This window comes from Ascaphus truei, chromosome 7, assembly GCF_040206685.1.
Source record: "Ascaphus truei isolate aAscTru1 chromosome 7, aAscTru1.hap1, whole genome shotgun sequence".
In the NCBI taxonomy this organism is placed as follows: domain Eukaryota; kingdom Metazoa; phylum Chordata; class Amphibia; order Anura; family Ascaphidae; genus Ascaphus; species Ascaphus truei.
Genome location: NC_134489.1, coordinates 4,038,316 through 4,052,633, shown reverse-complemented (window position 1 = coordinate 4,052,633; position 14,318 = coordinate 4,038,316). Strand labels below are relative to the sequence as shown.

Sequence of the window (14,318 nt, the reverse complement as noted above, 5' to 3'; positions counted from 1 at the left end):
GACACGTGACGCAGAAGTGGGATTGCTCCGACAACAGAGGGAAGGCAATAGCGTCTGGAGACGCTCACCAAGATGGAGACCTGGCGCGGTACGAGACAGTATATCGTACTACACTTATATGCTGGTGTACAACTTACGGAAGTGATTTTTAACCGTTCTCTGATCTAACATTACATTTACACTATGGGCGTTTGCGCTCTCTCTTCTTAATATTAATAATACGTTTTCATATATAGGATGCACAATTTTTCAAGGTTTGTATTGCATTTCAGCACTTTAAAAAAAAAAAAAACAGTTCATAGGACATAGGCCCCAGTCTCATTTTAATTCAAAAGTACTGATATTTAGCCGTGAGATCTCGTTGAAGTATATGGGGTTTATCACCACACGAAAAGTCCCATTGATTTGAATAGAACGTTCAGTGCAGTAATGCTGAAGCAGCCCTATTACACTCTGAGTCACAGGTGACATGTCTGCATTTAGCTACAATACAGCTGCAAATAGTATTTCTTTCACAGCAGATGCTACCTTTCATAATGCTCTTGAGTAATAATTTGATAGCAGCAGATAGAGTATGTTCTGCAATTATTGTTATTGAACTATTCACCCGTAGGCAGGAATTTGCAAAGACTTATCTAAATTATCTTATTTTTTTCTCTAGCGACGAAAGGGTTAAATTAGGTAACGAAAAAAGGTGTTACGTGTTGCAACTAAAGAAGGCATAAAGCAGTATGTTGATAACTAAAAAGCTGCAGTGTTTTATGATGTGACACTTTGTAAAAAGTACCTGACCATAACCCCGTGTCCCTTCTAGCTTATTACTCAGGAGGGTTAGAAATGCAGCCTGCTCCCCTCTAAGATGCTTTGGTGCTGCTCTGTACCACGGGATTTGCCCTGTAAACATTTGACAAAGTGTTTCATTGTGAGAAACTGGGAGGGCAGTAAAATCCCTTAAGGAATGACAGATAATCCCTGTGGGCTGGGTGTGTGGCGAGCCCAAGAAGCGAGAGAGGAGGGGAATATTATCCCCATTACTCTTTTCATTTTTTTATTGCATTGGTTTATGAAGCTGTAAGGTAACCTAACCCCTGGGTCTATTCTTGCCCTGGCAATGCCTCTTTAACGTTCTATTTCAACAACTCAACAAATCATTGCCCTGGCATTTAAAAAAAAAAAAAAAAAACTTAGTTTAACCTATTTCACGAGTGCTATATTGACTGGGCACTGCAGCAATCCTACCCCTGAGTGCCCTATTACATGGACACTGCTGTATTCCCATTCCTGAGTGCCCTACTGCATGGGCACTGCTGTAATTCCAATCCCTAGTGCTTTATTGCCCAGGTACTGCTGTAATCCCATTTCTGAGTGCTTTTATGCCGGGACACTGCTGTACTCCCATCCCTGAGAGCTTTATTGCCTGCACACTGCTGTAATTCCATTCCTGTGTGCTTTGTTGGGTGGACAATGCTGTAATCCCCTTCCTGAGTGCCCTACTGCCTAGGCACTGCTGTATTCCCCGTCCTGAGTGCCTTATTACTCTGACAGTGATTTTGTGACTACCTCATACAGTAATCCAACTCGGAGTGATTAATTTCTCTGCGAATGGCAGTTCAGTTTCTGTAACCTACTTTGCGAGTGCCTCATTGCCTTACTGAAGCAGTAAGCAGTAGGGTCGTTATTTGTTAGATACGAATCAGAACTGCAAGGATTTCTTACATCTTCTGGCAAAAAAGAATTGCTGCCAAATTCCAGTTAGTGTGCTCCAGCTTGTAGCGTACCTTCCAAATGTACCTATTCAGCAGATACTGTGCCTGTTTTTATGTCCTGTATCTAATAAATTCAGCTGTACAGGTAATCCTCGCTATCCAACATTTCACTTTACAACGAATGACATATCTAACGCTTTACAATGCAACCCTATGGTCCGTTTTTCAACACCGGAATGCGTTATCCAACACCTGAATGCGTTATCCAACGCTCACTGCCACTGATTAACATGGGACTCACTTTACAACGGTTTCACTATCCAACGCTACTTCAGAACGGATTCTGTTGGATAACCGAGGACTGCCTGTACCAATTGTATTTATATCTGTCAGTGGTTGAAGCTGGGAAACTTCTGCTACTTAAAGCAGTTGAGAGATTGATGACAACTGGTATAGATAAGATGGTTTGGTCATAATTGATCTGGTATTGTACTTTGTTTCTCCCCTATCAGGCATAGCCCAAATATATGACACATCTTGACCTTGAGCCACGAGCCTCCCACCTCTATACCAGCCTTACCTTTGCTGTTTTCACATTCCATTGTTTTACTGAAATATGTTGACACAAACCAAGAAAGGGGCAATAGTTAAACTGTTAAAACAATTGTTAGAGCGTCAGACACAGTGTGTAATCAGCTTGTCACTTTGCCACGTGCCTCTCTGACAGACAGACTTGTACCCACCTGGCAGTACCCACGATATTGGCTCTTCAGGGGCAATCACATCGTATAAAATAGAGGACCCCCTTGGCGTGACTAAACCCCTTTGGATTTCATGCCACCGCCTAACTACTTCTTCATGGCGTTCCTCCTCAGAGTATTCGCCCACGTCCCACCAGTGGGCAATGACATCTCCTCTTATTTGTATGAATCGCGTATGATCCAGCCAGGCCTCGTACCCCTCAAACATGGGAGCCCACCACTTGGTACTCTGCTCTTCAGCCTGCTCTCTCACTGATACAGCTATTTCACATTCCTCCGGTTCTCCCCCAGAAGAAACACCTGATGTCCCGTGGATCTAGAGCCCGACCCAATACGTTTAGGCCTACCCCTCCCATTAGTATTACAATCAGTAGAACTCATTCTTGAAGACATCCCAGACGGAATCATTTTCCTCGCTGGTCCCTCATCGGAGGTAAAACATTCCCCCCAGTCCAGAGCTGACCCAGTCCGTTCCTCAGATGTGTCCCTGAATCTCTGCAGGATTTTATCCCTGCCTTGGGAAACAACATTAAAGGTGAAACATGGGAACAGGGGAACATACATTTTCAAGGTATAACAAGATGCAAACCACATCCCTAGACCGCAGCCCAGTTAACCCTTTGTCTCTCTGGTGAGGTCAGGGGATGGCCATATGGGGTGCAACCCCTTTAATACCGGGCCACCCACTTTCTCCCTCTACACCTCCCCTTCTTAATGGGTGACCTGTGACCCACTGGCCCTAACGGGGAGTGGGGCACTGCTGGCACCCTTAACGAAATCAGTCTCAGAGGGATAGTCCTGACGTGAAAGTCCATCAGCATTGCTATTTTCACAACCCTTTTTGTGCTGAATAGTAAACTCAAACTCTTGCAAGGCCAAGCTCCACCTTAGCAACTTGGCATTCTCCCCTGATGCCCTCTGCAGCCAACTTAGGGGGTTGTGGTCTGTGAGGACCGTGAAAGCCCTTCCATACACATAGGGCTGGAGTGTTTTGAGTGTCCACACAATGGCCAAGCACTCTTTCTCAATGGTGGCATAGGCCACCTCTCTGGGGAGTAGTTTTCAGCTGAGGTACACCACAGGGTGCTCTCTACCATCGTCCCCCACTTGGCTCAACACAGCCCCAATGCCATAGTCCGAGGCATCAGTCTGTATGAGGAAATGTTTGGTATAGTCTGGGGCCGCCAGTATGGGGGCCCCAGCAAGTGCAGTTTTCAGTGCCTGGAAAGCAATTTCACAGGCAGGAGTCCAGGGGATAAGCACAGGCAGTTGCTTCTTAGTCAAATCAGTCAGGGGTTTGGCCACGGCGCTGTACTGTGGGACAAACTTCCTATAGTACCCTGCGGTGCCCAAAAATGCCATGACCTGTTTCTTGGTCTTTGGAACAGGCCACTGAACTATGGCTTCTACCTTGGATGGCTCTGGTTTGAGGTGCCCTCCACCCACCCTGTGCCCTAAGTACAGGACCTCTGCCATCCCTACCATACACTTAGTGGGTTTCAAGGTAAACCCAGCCTCCCTGATCCTATCTAGCACCGCAGCTACATGTCCTAAATGGGAGTCCCAGGAATTACTAAAGACAGCAATGTCATCTATGTAAGCCCTGGCATAGCTCTGCATCCCTTCCAGTAACCTATTGACCAGGCGTTGGAAGGTAGCCGGGGCATTCTTCATCCCAAATGGCATCACTAAAAACTCATAGAGGCCACTTGGAGTGATGAATGCTGACTTCTCCCTAGCCTCCAGGGTCAGTGGGATCTGCCAATAGCCTTTGCTCAAATCCATAGTGGTCAGATATTTTGCCCCCGCGAGTTCATCTAGTAACTCATCCATGCGGGGCATGGGGTAGGCATCTGACACCGTCCCAGCGTTGAGCAAGCGGTAGTCCAAACAAAACCGGGTGGTCTTGTCCTTCTTAGGGACTAGAACTACCGGGCTTTCCCAAGGACTCTGGGATGGAGTAATAACCCCTAGGGTCAGCATCTCCTCTATCTCCCTCTCCATACTGGTCTTGACCTCTGCTGACACTCTATAAGCGTGCTTATGCAGAGGCCGCAGGTCCCCTGTGAGCACTGGGTGTTTTGTGAGATGCGTGGTCCCTGGCATGTCAGTGAAGAGGGCCCCATACTTAGCTAGCATGTCCCTGGCTTCTCCCTTCTGCCTAGCACTCATCTGTGCCCCTATCTCCACCTGCTCCACAGTGTTTCCCTGCCTAGCCTCCCCTAGGAGATCAGGCAGAGCATTGCTCGCCGGATCCTCCAGCAGTGGGCTACAAATGGCAATTACTGCTCCCATACTCTGTGCTCTGTACTCTTTCAACATGTTAATGTGATATGTCTTGTGCCTCTCAGGCTCTAACTGTATAACATAGTTGCACTCATTCACCTTTCGGATGACCGGGTACGGTCCCGACCAGGCAGCCATTAGCTTGTTCTCCCGAGTGGGTTTGAGAACAAGCACCTGCTGTCCTGGGATGAATTCCCTGCTACGGGCATTCCGGTCATACCATTGCTTTTGCTTGGTCTGAGCGGCCCTGAGGTGGTCCTGGGCCACCCCCATGAGTATCTCTAACCGGTCTCGGAGAGCTACTACATACTGGGTCACTGAAGCATCAGTAGCAGTAGCCTCCCCTTCCCATCCCTCATGGAATAGGTCCAGAGGTCCAAGTACCCTGCGGCCATATAGTAGCTCGAAGGCGGAGAAGCCTGTAGATTCCTGCGGTACCTCTCGGTAGGCAAACAGCAAGTGCTGTAAATGAATCTCCCAGTCTTTCCCCTCCACCTCTATAAAGGTCCGAAGCATCTGCTTCAGGGTACCGTTAAACCTCTCACATAATCCGTTTGTCTGGGGATGGTAAGGGGTAGTGCGTCGGTGCCGTACACCGCATGCATCCCAGAGACAATGTAACAGTTCACTCATGAACTGCGACCCCTGATCGTTTAGGATCTCACTAGGGAAACCTACCCTAGAAAAAATGTTCAGCAAAGCTGCTGCCACTGTCTTGGCATCTATGGTGCCAAGCGCTACCGCCTCAGGGTACCGAGTGGCAAAATCCACCACCGTGAGGATGTAGCGCTTCCCTGACCTGCTAGGAATCATAAGGGGTCCTACAAGGTCCATCGCTACTTTCTGGAAGGGTTCCCCTATTATCGGTAGGGGTTTCAGGGGTGCCTTCACACGGTCGCCCTCCTTACCCACTCGCTGGCAGGCATCACAAGAGCGGCAGAAAGTGCCCACATCTCGAGATGTCCCCGGCCAGTAGTAATGCTGTAATAACCGGGCTCGCGTTCTCTTGACCCCATGATGTCCCGCTAACGGAATAGAGTGAGCTACCCATAACAGTTGCTGTCGGTACCCCTGGGGCACTACTAGCTGTCGCTTACTGGTCAATCCCTCCTCTATCCCTGGGTTCCCTTCTTCTCTATACAGGAGTCCCTTATACCATAGGCAGTGCTCAGTGCCTTCCCCTGCCTGAGATTCGGACTCCCAAAGTCTCACGCCGGCCAGGGTAGGGTCTGTCTTCACTGCCTCCCTAAACTGGGTTCCTAATTCTGGCCACCCCCCAGTCATGTCATTGTCCGGGGAATGGGGAAGGGTGAGGGGGAACAGTAAGTCAGTCTGTGGTTGCAACTGATCCTGGCTTACCACCCCGGGCTCATCTGCGCCCTCCGCTAACGTTGGTCCCAAAGGCTGGGGGACTAGCGCCGCCGCCATTGCTGCTGTCTGGCTCCGGGTAACCACCGCAGCGGGTTTGGGCACTCGGTCATAGGTGCAGGTCATTGGTCCCAGATCATTGTCAAGAAGAACATCGGCATCCAAACCGGGTAAAACCCCCATCTCCTGCACACCCTGGCCCTCCCCCAATCCAAAAAGATTCTGGCCAGTTGCAGGAAATGTGGCTCTCCGTTGGCCACAGTGATCTGTATCCCAGGGCCTGGGAGTAATTCCTCTGGCCGGACCATATCAGGTTGGACCAGGGTCACTGCAGCTCCTGAATCCAGCAAGCCGACTGCTTGCCATTCACCGACTGTGACCGGGGTGAGATGTCTTCTCCTGCCATCCGTCTGCTGCAAGTCCGCTCTGAGATGTCCTCCGCTCCTGGCTGTAGGCACCGATGAAACCGGGACAGGCGTTGCATGGGACGTCTCGCTGGGAGTTGGTTCCATGACCGGTCCGGAGTCTGTGGTGGAAGCCACCCGGGCTACTGGCTTCGCAGCTGGGGTGCGTTGCCCCTGATGGGGTCCGCCGGAACGCAGGGGTTCCGGGCAATCTGGTCTGATGTGACCAGGGCGGTTGCAGTTGTAGCACTGGCGCTCGTGCCGGAGCTCCCCCGCCTTTGGTAGACTGCAGCCCGCAGGCGGCCTCTGAGTCCATTGGGGGGTATTGGCAGACTTTCTGGCCAGTGCCGCCGCCACCTCTGCCTTGGCTACTGTTTTGGCGGTCATCAGGGCTCGGCTGGCCACATAGTCATCTGCAAGCCTCGCCGCCTCCTGGTAAGTCTTGGGCTTCTTGTCGTACACCCAAGCCCTCACCGCCGGCGGGCACTGCTGCATGAGCTGCTCCTGAAATATGAGGTCCAGCAGGCGTTGGTAAGTCCGTGCCTCATAGCCCTCCACCCAGCGTATCCCGTACAAAGCCATTTGGGTCACGTAGGTAACATAGGACTCCTGGGGCTGCCTCTCTTCCTGACGGAATTTACCCCGGTAGGCTTCAGGGGTAAAACCATACTGAAACAATAACAGTTCTTTCAGGTGTTCGTAGTCATCAGCAAACTCATCTGGAAGCACCATCATTGTCTGCTTAGCCAAGCCGGAAAGTAAGGGGTCCAAACGTGCAACCCTATGCTGGGGAAGCACTTTGTACCACCAGCACTGCGTTTCAAAGTTCTTTAAGAAACTGTCAATCTGGTCAGTGCCTTCCACGAACTTGGTGGGACTGTGCTGGTCCAGCTTGAGTTCATCTTTGCTGGGTTGGACAGGGGGGCAACAAGCGGGTCTGTTCACTGCCATAGTGATAAACTGCAGCCGCTTCTCCGGTGTCCCTCTGTCTCCCCATGCAGTAATCAGTGCCAACATTTCAGGGGTGAACGGACTGGTAGCCGCAGCAACCAGCACCCTTCCTGTTGCACTGCTCCCGGGAGGTGCACTCGTTCCCTCCCCGGGATTCCGCCGCCCCAGCACTGGGTTCCTTCCCTGACTTCCGGGTGGCTGTAAAAGGGCAAGCTGAGCTGTATCCTGAGGCTCTGCAAGCCGGGCTTCATAGTTACCGATTGCGTCAACCATTTCTGCGACCTCCTGGTTCTCATAGGGCAGTTCATATTAACGGCACTTGTCCTTCAGCTGAGCTCGGGTCCTCATGTTGGAAGAGCCTTCAGCCTCGCTCATGGTTCAGTCGCAGCAGTGAGGTGGTGTTACAACTTGTGTTAACTGTTGCACTACTGTGTGTTCAATATCTTTAGTCCCAGGAACTCGCAATTCCCTTTGAGTTCCCACTGTATTACAGGGTAATTACAGTACACTGCAATACAGGTTCAGTTCAATCCCGCCGCTTGCCACCAGTTAATTATAGAGCTTGTCACGGTAGCTTATGACAAGATATAATGAACGCCAAATATCTGGGTTGAACTGAACGAGGCTTAGATATAATAAAATATAATTTATTCCTTAAATAAGGTAAACACATCAATATAGTACAATTAACAGACAAGAAGGTAACACTTACTTAGGGTTGGGGAATGGAGAAGTATCAGCTAGCAATTCTCCATCAATCCAGTGACATTCCAGGTGGAATCAGAAGCACAACTAAAAACTGTAGGGTTGGCACAGTTTATATACCTGTGTAACCCTATTCTTAACATTGAATACAGACTATTGGTGAACAATTATCTGTATCCAATCCCTAACGTGGAGACACAGACTAACCCATGCCCTCCAGCTAATTAGCTCATGTGTACTGGGACTCCATGGGTAGCCCCATAATTAAATCAGGGGCAACGATCAGTCTACCAAATTAAGTATCTGCATTGTTTGTAGGTGTAGACATAACATTTACAAACCACTACAGTTTGATGATTCTCCGCCCTCAGGTAACAATTAGACTGGCAGCGTCTATTGATTAATAAATACTTAGTTTCTAGACATTGGGTCGCCCCTCTGACCATCTGCTTCCCTTTGTGCAAAGGAATCTCTGCAGGATTTTATCCCTGCCTTGGGAAACAACATTAAAGGTGAAACATGGGAACAGGGGAACATACATTTTCAAAGTATAACAAGGTGCAAACCACATCACTAGACCGCAGTCCAGTTAACCCCTTGTCTCTCTGGTGAGGTCAGGGGATGGCCATATGGGGTGCAACCCCTTTAATACCGGGCCACCCCCTTTCTCCCTCTACACTTCCAGCCGACTCTGCTGTGTCCGCCGGAAGTGACGTCATCGATCTCGCGGGACGAGGCGCCATCTTGGGTGGGGTCCCCCACCGGAACTTCTTCCTCCAGTTCGACATCCGGCGCCGAATGCGATGGTTCGTTCCGCTGCTCCGCTTGGGCCTTGACTGGGCCTGTCTTCTCCGTCGCCTCCATCGGAGCCTGAGGGGAGTAAGAGGGTATCTCACCACTCCGCTGGCATGCGATGAGGTCCTCTTCTCCTTTCATGCTGGGAGTCGCCACGGCCGTGGGACTCATTCGCTCCGGTCGCATCCGCACAGGTTGTCGCGGACTCTCGAGACTCGGCTCCTCCACATCACAGGTAATGGCTTGTTCTTTTTCAGCATCGCTGTAGTGGCCTGCCGGTAGGCTCATCACCACCGATGTCAGGCTTCCCTGCTCGTCGTCCAACGAGGCAGGCTCCGATGCTGGTAGAGGTACCTCTGCAGGGGACCGACAGCGAGGTTCCGGGTTCTCACTGGGGTAGCAGGCCCCAGTCTCACTCTTTCCAGGCGCCACCATCAGCAGGGATCCCCATTCTCCGGGATCAGCCTGCTTCACTTTGGGCGAGGCTCCAGCAATCAGCTTGGCTGTCTCTCCTCCCACCTCCACGGCGTGCCCAGACACAAACGGCTTCACAGCCCATAGGTAGTATATACCACACTGCGGGCATCTTGCAGTGGTGCTGGCTTCTCCGCAGGGTAACCTGCATTGCATGCACAGGCACTGCAAGGTTTCTTTGTCACCCGCTTTCACTACCAGGAAGCCTCCTGGCAATTGGTAGAGGTGTACAGCAATGTCCATGGCACTCTTAGTCGCACTGGTTAAGGGAGACACTCGGCACAGCAGTCTCTCCTGTTCACCAGCTCCTCGCAACTGAGTGGCAGAAAGCGCACATCCAGCTCCTCCCTCAGTCAGCTCCGTTCTCAATTGGCAGATATAAGGACCCCTCCCCCTGGTAGAGATTAGAGGAGGGTCCCACAGATTCACTTGGTGACCAAGAATTGGCTCTGAGCCTGTCACAGTCCAGGAGGGCGCAGCCACAGCTTTCACGCCACTTCACCCAGCAGGGTGGGGTTCTTTCTTTCGCGCCTCTCCCGGCCAACTTCTTGCAACTTCATGGTTTGCAAAATTTTCAGCACACGGCCCACGCGGTCTCCCAGGGAAGCGGGAACCGCCATCTTGGATTACACGGCCATTCACATTAGCAGCTGAGGTAGATTGTTTGACGATCGCCATCTGGCAATCAGATACTTCATCATTGTCACACACAATAGCAATGTCCTCACAACTTTCCCCCAAGGTGGCACCCCGGGCTCCAAGGCAGGACGAAAAATGGCGCAGCCACTGCTTTAGCGCCACTCCATAGTAGACTAGCAAAAGTCCCTTCTGTATGTGGTACCTGTATGCACTACCTCAGGCTAGGCTAACTCTCTCTCTGCATGCTGTCACGATCCTCCAGTATGTGCTCTGTGGTAAGTAGTCTGGTTACTGGCTAGAGTACTCTGGCATTTCCACGCAGTACTAGGGCATCAACCTACTCTTGGCTACCTCTAGCGCAGACCCTCTCAGTTATTCCTGACCCATGTTAACCAGGCTATCCCCTCAGGCATCCTACGACTAGCTGTAGACTAGACCAGTGACGTAACATCCAGTGACGCCACTTCCGGTTGACGCGGCACGGAGGCACGGAGCGTGGAGAGGTGCACCAGCTCACCTAAAGATATGGACGTTTAAAGACATACTTTCCATCACGCATTGCCTTTGGCCATCTTGTGAGTAGTACTCTGATTTTACTCCTCCGGATTGGCGTACCCAGAGTCCCTCATCCATCAATTTTATATTCTAGAGTTGTATTAAACTAACTTTTTTATTTCAGCCTTGCTTTTGTGTATTTGTGGTTAGTCTTGCGTTGTGTTGTATTGTTTTGTTTGTCTTATGTTTTGTCACTTGTGAGTTAGCTGTGTTGCACTATATTTCTCTTTTTTCATTTCATATCGCTTCCCACACTGATGAAGCTACATCTGACTACCTAAAAGACTGAGGAATTGCCAGTTCACCTCCTTGGACATTCATCCTTCTGTCTGGAATTTCCAGGACTATATTCCATTTGGACATTCGAAGCGCCGGTACCCCTTTTTGTTCTATTGTTCCATCCTGATTGTGCTATCAGATTCCACCAGGCAGCCCAGTACACTTAAAAGGTTTTTGTTTCCCTAGTTAGGATTCACCCATTTATTAATTTAGCGCTATTCACATCAGTCTTTTTTTTCCCTTACTGGCAACCCTGCCTTCTTACCAGGGATTACTGCCAGCAAGAGAGAGATATGTAACACCAATTTTACACATGGCTACATATTGTATAGGTATATTAGAATATACAAATAAAATCCAACACCCTGCATATTTTCAACTTGTGTTGCTTGTAGGCACAGGGGATAGTTTATTAAAATCTCTTATCACAGACTTGCTTGTTCCGCAAGTATAATAAATAACTGGGTTGTTTATCAAAGTTTACAGATTTCAAAACTGATGCAAGACAGAGTTGTAGTTTTACAAACAAAATAATAATGAACAAGACTTTTCTTTTTGCTAAATGTGGAAAATTCTCTCTTTAAAAAAAAAGATATCTTTGCGGTGGGTTCAGTGGCAGATTTAAAAATCCGCCACCCATAGCCACTTACCTTGGTGCTGCCTCCTCCAGCAGCGACGCCCTCCTCCTTCTGCGTCGCGGCATCCAATGACGTAGCGATGTCACGTGATGCCGCGTTTCCATGATAATGCCATGTGACGCTGCATGGCTGAAGGAGGAGGGTGGTAGGAAGGAGAAGGTAAGAACTTTACAGAGGCCCCACACTCTCCCCCGTCAATGAGTGGGGAAGAGAACGGGGCCTCTGTATATAGGGAAAAAAATCAAAGAGAAATTTGCCGCCCTAAATTTTTGCCACCCTAAGCCCAGTCCCAGCGGGCATAATGGGAAATCCCCACTGGGTGGGTTGTCTTTACACCTGTATTTATCCCAGTTTTGCAGATGATTGATAAACAAGAATGCATGTTCCAATCACGTCAAGGAGGACCAAAAAAATAATAATGAGCGGTGTCCAGTACATATCTTTATTGTAGACATGTTTCCATGCTGCGTCCTGTAAGACTGTAAAGAGCAGACAGGCAAGAGACTTAAACAGCCTCGGGGCCACAATTACAAGTATTTTGGTTGACACTGCATGCGGAACAGGTTTCCCGTTTCCTTTCTACTTCCAGATCCCTTTTATAAAACTTTCTGTCACTGCTTATTAATCTGGAGCATAGTGTTCTTCTAAGAACGGCAAAATCCTTAAAAATATATATATGTATGGTGACTCCATGAAAGCCCTTAAACATGAATTTTTATTGTGCAAGTAGCGCAATTTCCCCACCCCCTGAGATATGTGTGACTACGGTGTGTGTGTATATGGTGCAATACCTGTGATGCGCAGCAGATCTGAGTCTCTGCTACTGGGAACCTGGGGTATACCCGAGTCGATGTTCGGTCGGTAGCGCCTCCACCTGTACAGGATTCTATGATGTAGAATAACCCAGCTACAGGGCCCGCATACAATAAAGCACACACTTATGAAAGATAACAGTTTTACTGAACATAAATAACCTAGAATATATATATATATATATATATATATATATATATATACCACCAACCAGGCCACGCACGGCTGTACCTTCCAATGCTATGCTCCCCCACCCAAGGGTGTGTGTGACAGCGCTGCCCCACTATAGTGTTTGAGTTGGTGTACTGATGCCTTGGGTACCTGCCGGGTGATGCCACACCCGGGCGCGCTGATGTCACGATGCTGGGATCCATGGATACGATGCTGATACTGCGAAGCCTCCACAAAAAGAAATAGTATGCGCAGTCCCAAAATTCCCTCTGTATCCGAATAAAGATGTATTTATCCCTCTGCTGCTCCCACTCTCCCGTGATCAGCGGTGTCAAACCGGAACATATACACAAAAAGGAAGCGCAAAAGAGAAAAGAACCATCAGTCAATATTCCAAAGCTTTATAAATTGACTCAAAATAACAATATCACATAAAATACATGAATTAATTAAAAAGATCACATAGGATCTGTAGACCCACACAGTCTATGCACAATGATGAATTCTCAAGTCAAAACCCACAGAACTACAACTAAGTAGGTATAGGGTGCAGAGGATTGTTTTACTGCTTACATGTGAAGGAGAACACCCCCAGTGTTAGACCGCTGGGTATCCGCAGCAGGCTGGGCTTCCGTCGTCACGTTCGCATGCGAGCGCACAAACAAAATGGCGGCGCCCTTACCGGCTACCTTCCTGCAGCGGAGGAAGGAGAGCTAAAGGGAGGACCGGGCTACATGCAGAACGCCAGACAACATTTCCTGTATGTAAAAATACTGAGGATGTGGTTGGGCTGGTAGTTTTTAAACAAACTAACAGCTTTCTATATTATATATAAACCTTACAGTATGCCATGTAATAATTATTTTGAAATATTGAAGCAGCAATGCCTCCCAAAATATATATTTGTCTACCTTCTCTAAACACGGGGGTTAGGGGGGAAAGGGACTCTCTTGGAGCTAATGCATGGTCCCCTGACCTCCGGGGACACCTTGGTTACCAGAGATAATAGCCTTTTAATTCTTTGTATTTTATTTGTGGGGAAAATGTCAAATATGACTTTGGGGTCACCAGTACAAAGTTGCAATCTTGACCCTGCACATCAGCTGAAAGGGACCCCTGGTTCAGGTAAGTAAAAAGAAAACAAACTAAAAGAAATTGTGAGCAGGTTGATTGCTGCTTTAAATAAAAATATAATGATCGGTTCTTGAGGTGTTAAATTTCTTCAGTTAACAACATTTTCTCAGGGTTCCAACGATAACCTCCCACAGAACACAGGGTAAAAATGACACTCTCTCTCACACACACACACACACACACTCTCTCTCTCTCACACACACACACACACACACACACACACACACACACACACACACACACACACACACACACACACACACACACACACACACACACACACACACACACACACACACACACTCACACTCACACTCACACACTCACACTCTCTCTCTCTCTCACACACACTCTCTCACACACACTCGCTCTCTCTCTCTCACACACACTCGCTCTCTCTCTCTCACACACACTCTCTCACTCTCTCACTCTCTCTCTCACTCTCTTTCACAAACTCTCTCTCACACACTCTCTCTCACACACTCTCACACACACACACACACACACACACACACACACACACACACACACACACCTCTCTCTCTCTCTCTCTCTCTCTCTCTCTCTCTCTCTCTCTCTCACACACATACACACTCTCTCTCTCACACACATACACACTCTCTCTCTCACACACACTCT

General features: G+C 48.8%; 1 long non-coding RNA gene across 3 annotated transcripts in view; it reads right to left on the bottom strand.

The window, feature by feature from the left end:
- LOC142498639 (uncharacterized) overlaps nucleotides 1–13,187 on the bottom strand; it is an 81,886-nt gene extending 68,699 nt beyond the window's left edge. For 2 of the 3 annotated variants that reach the window (XR_012802517.1, XR_012802515.1), the window contains exon 1: nucleotides 12,696–13,187. This is a non-coding gene — a long non-coding RNA (uncharacterized LOC142498639). Of the gene's footprint in view, nucleotides 1–12,352; nucleotides 12,436–12,695 lie in introns of all 3 variants that reach the window. The other variant, XR_012802516.1, reaches the window with a different exon arrangement.
- Nucleotides 13,188–14,318: the final 1,131 nt, after the last annotated feature.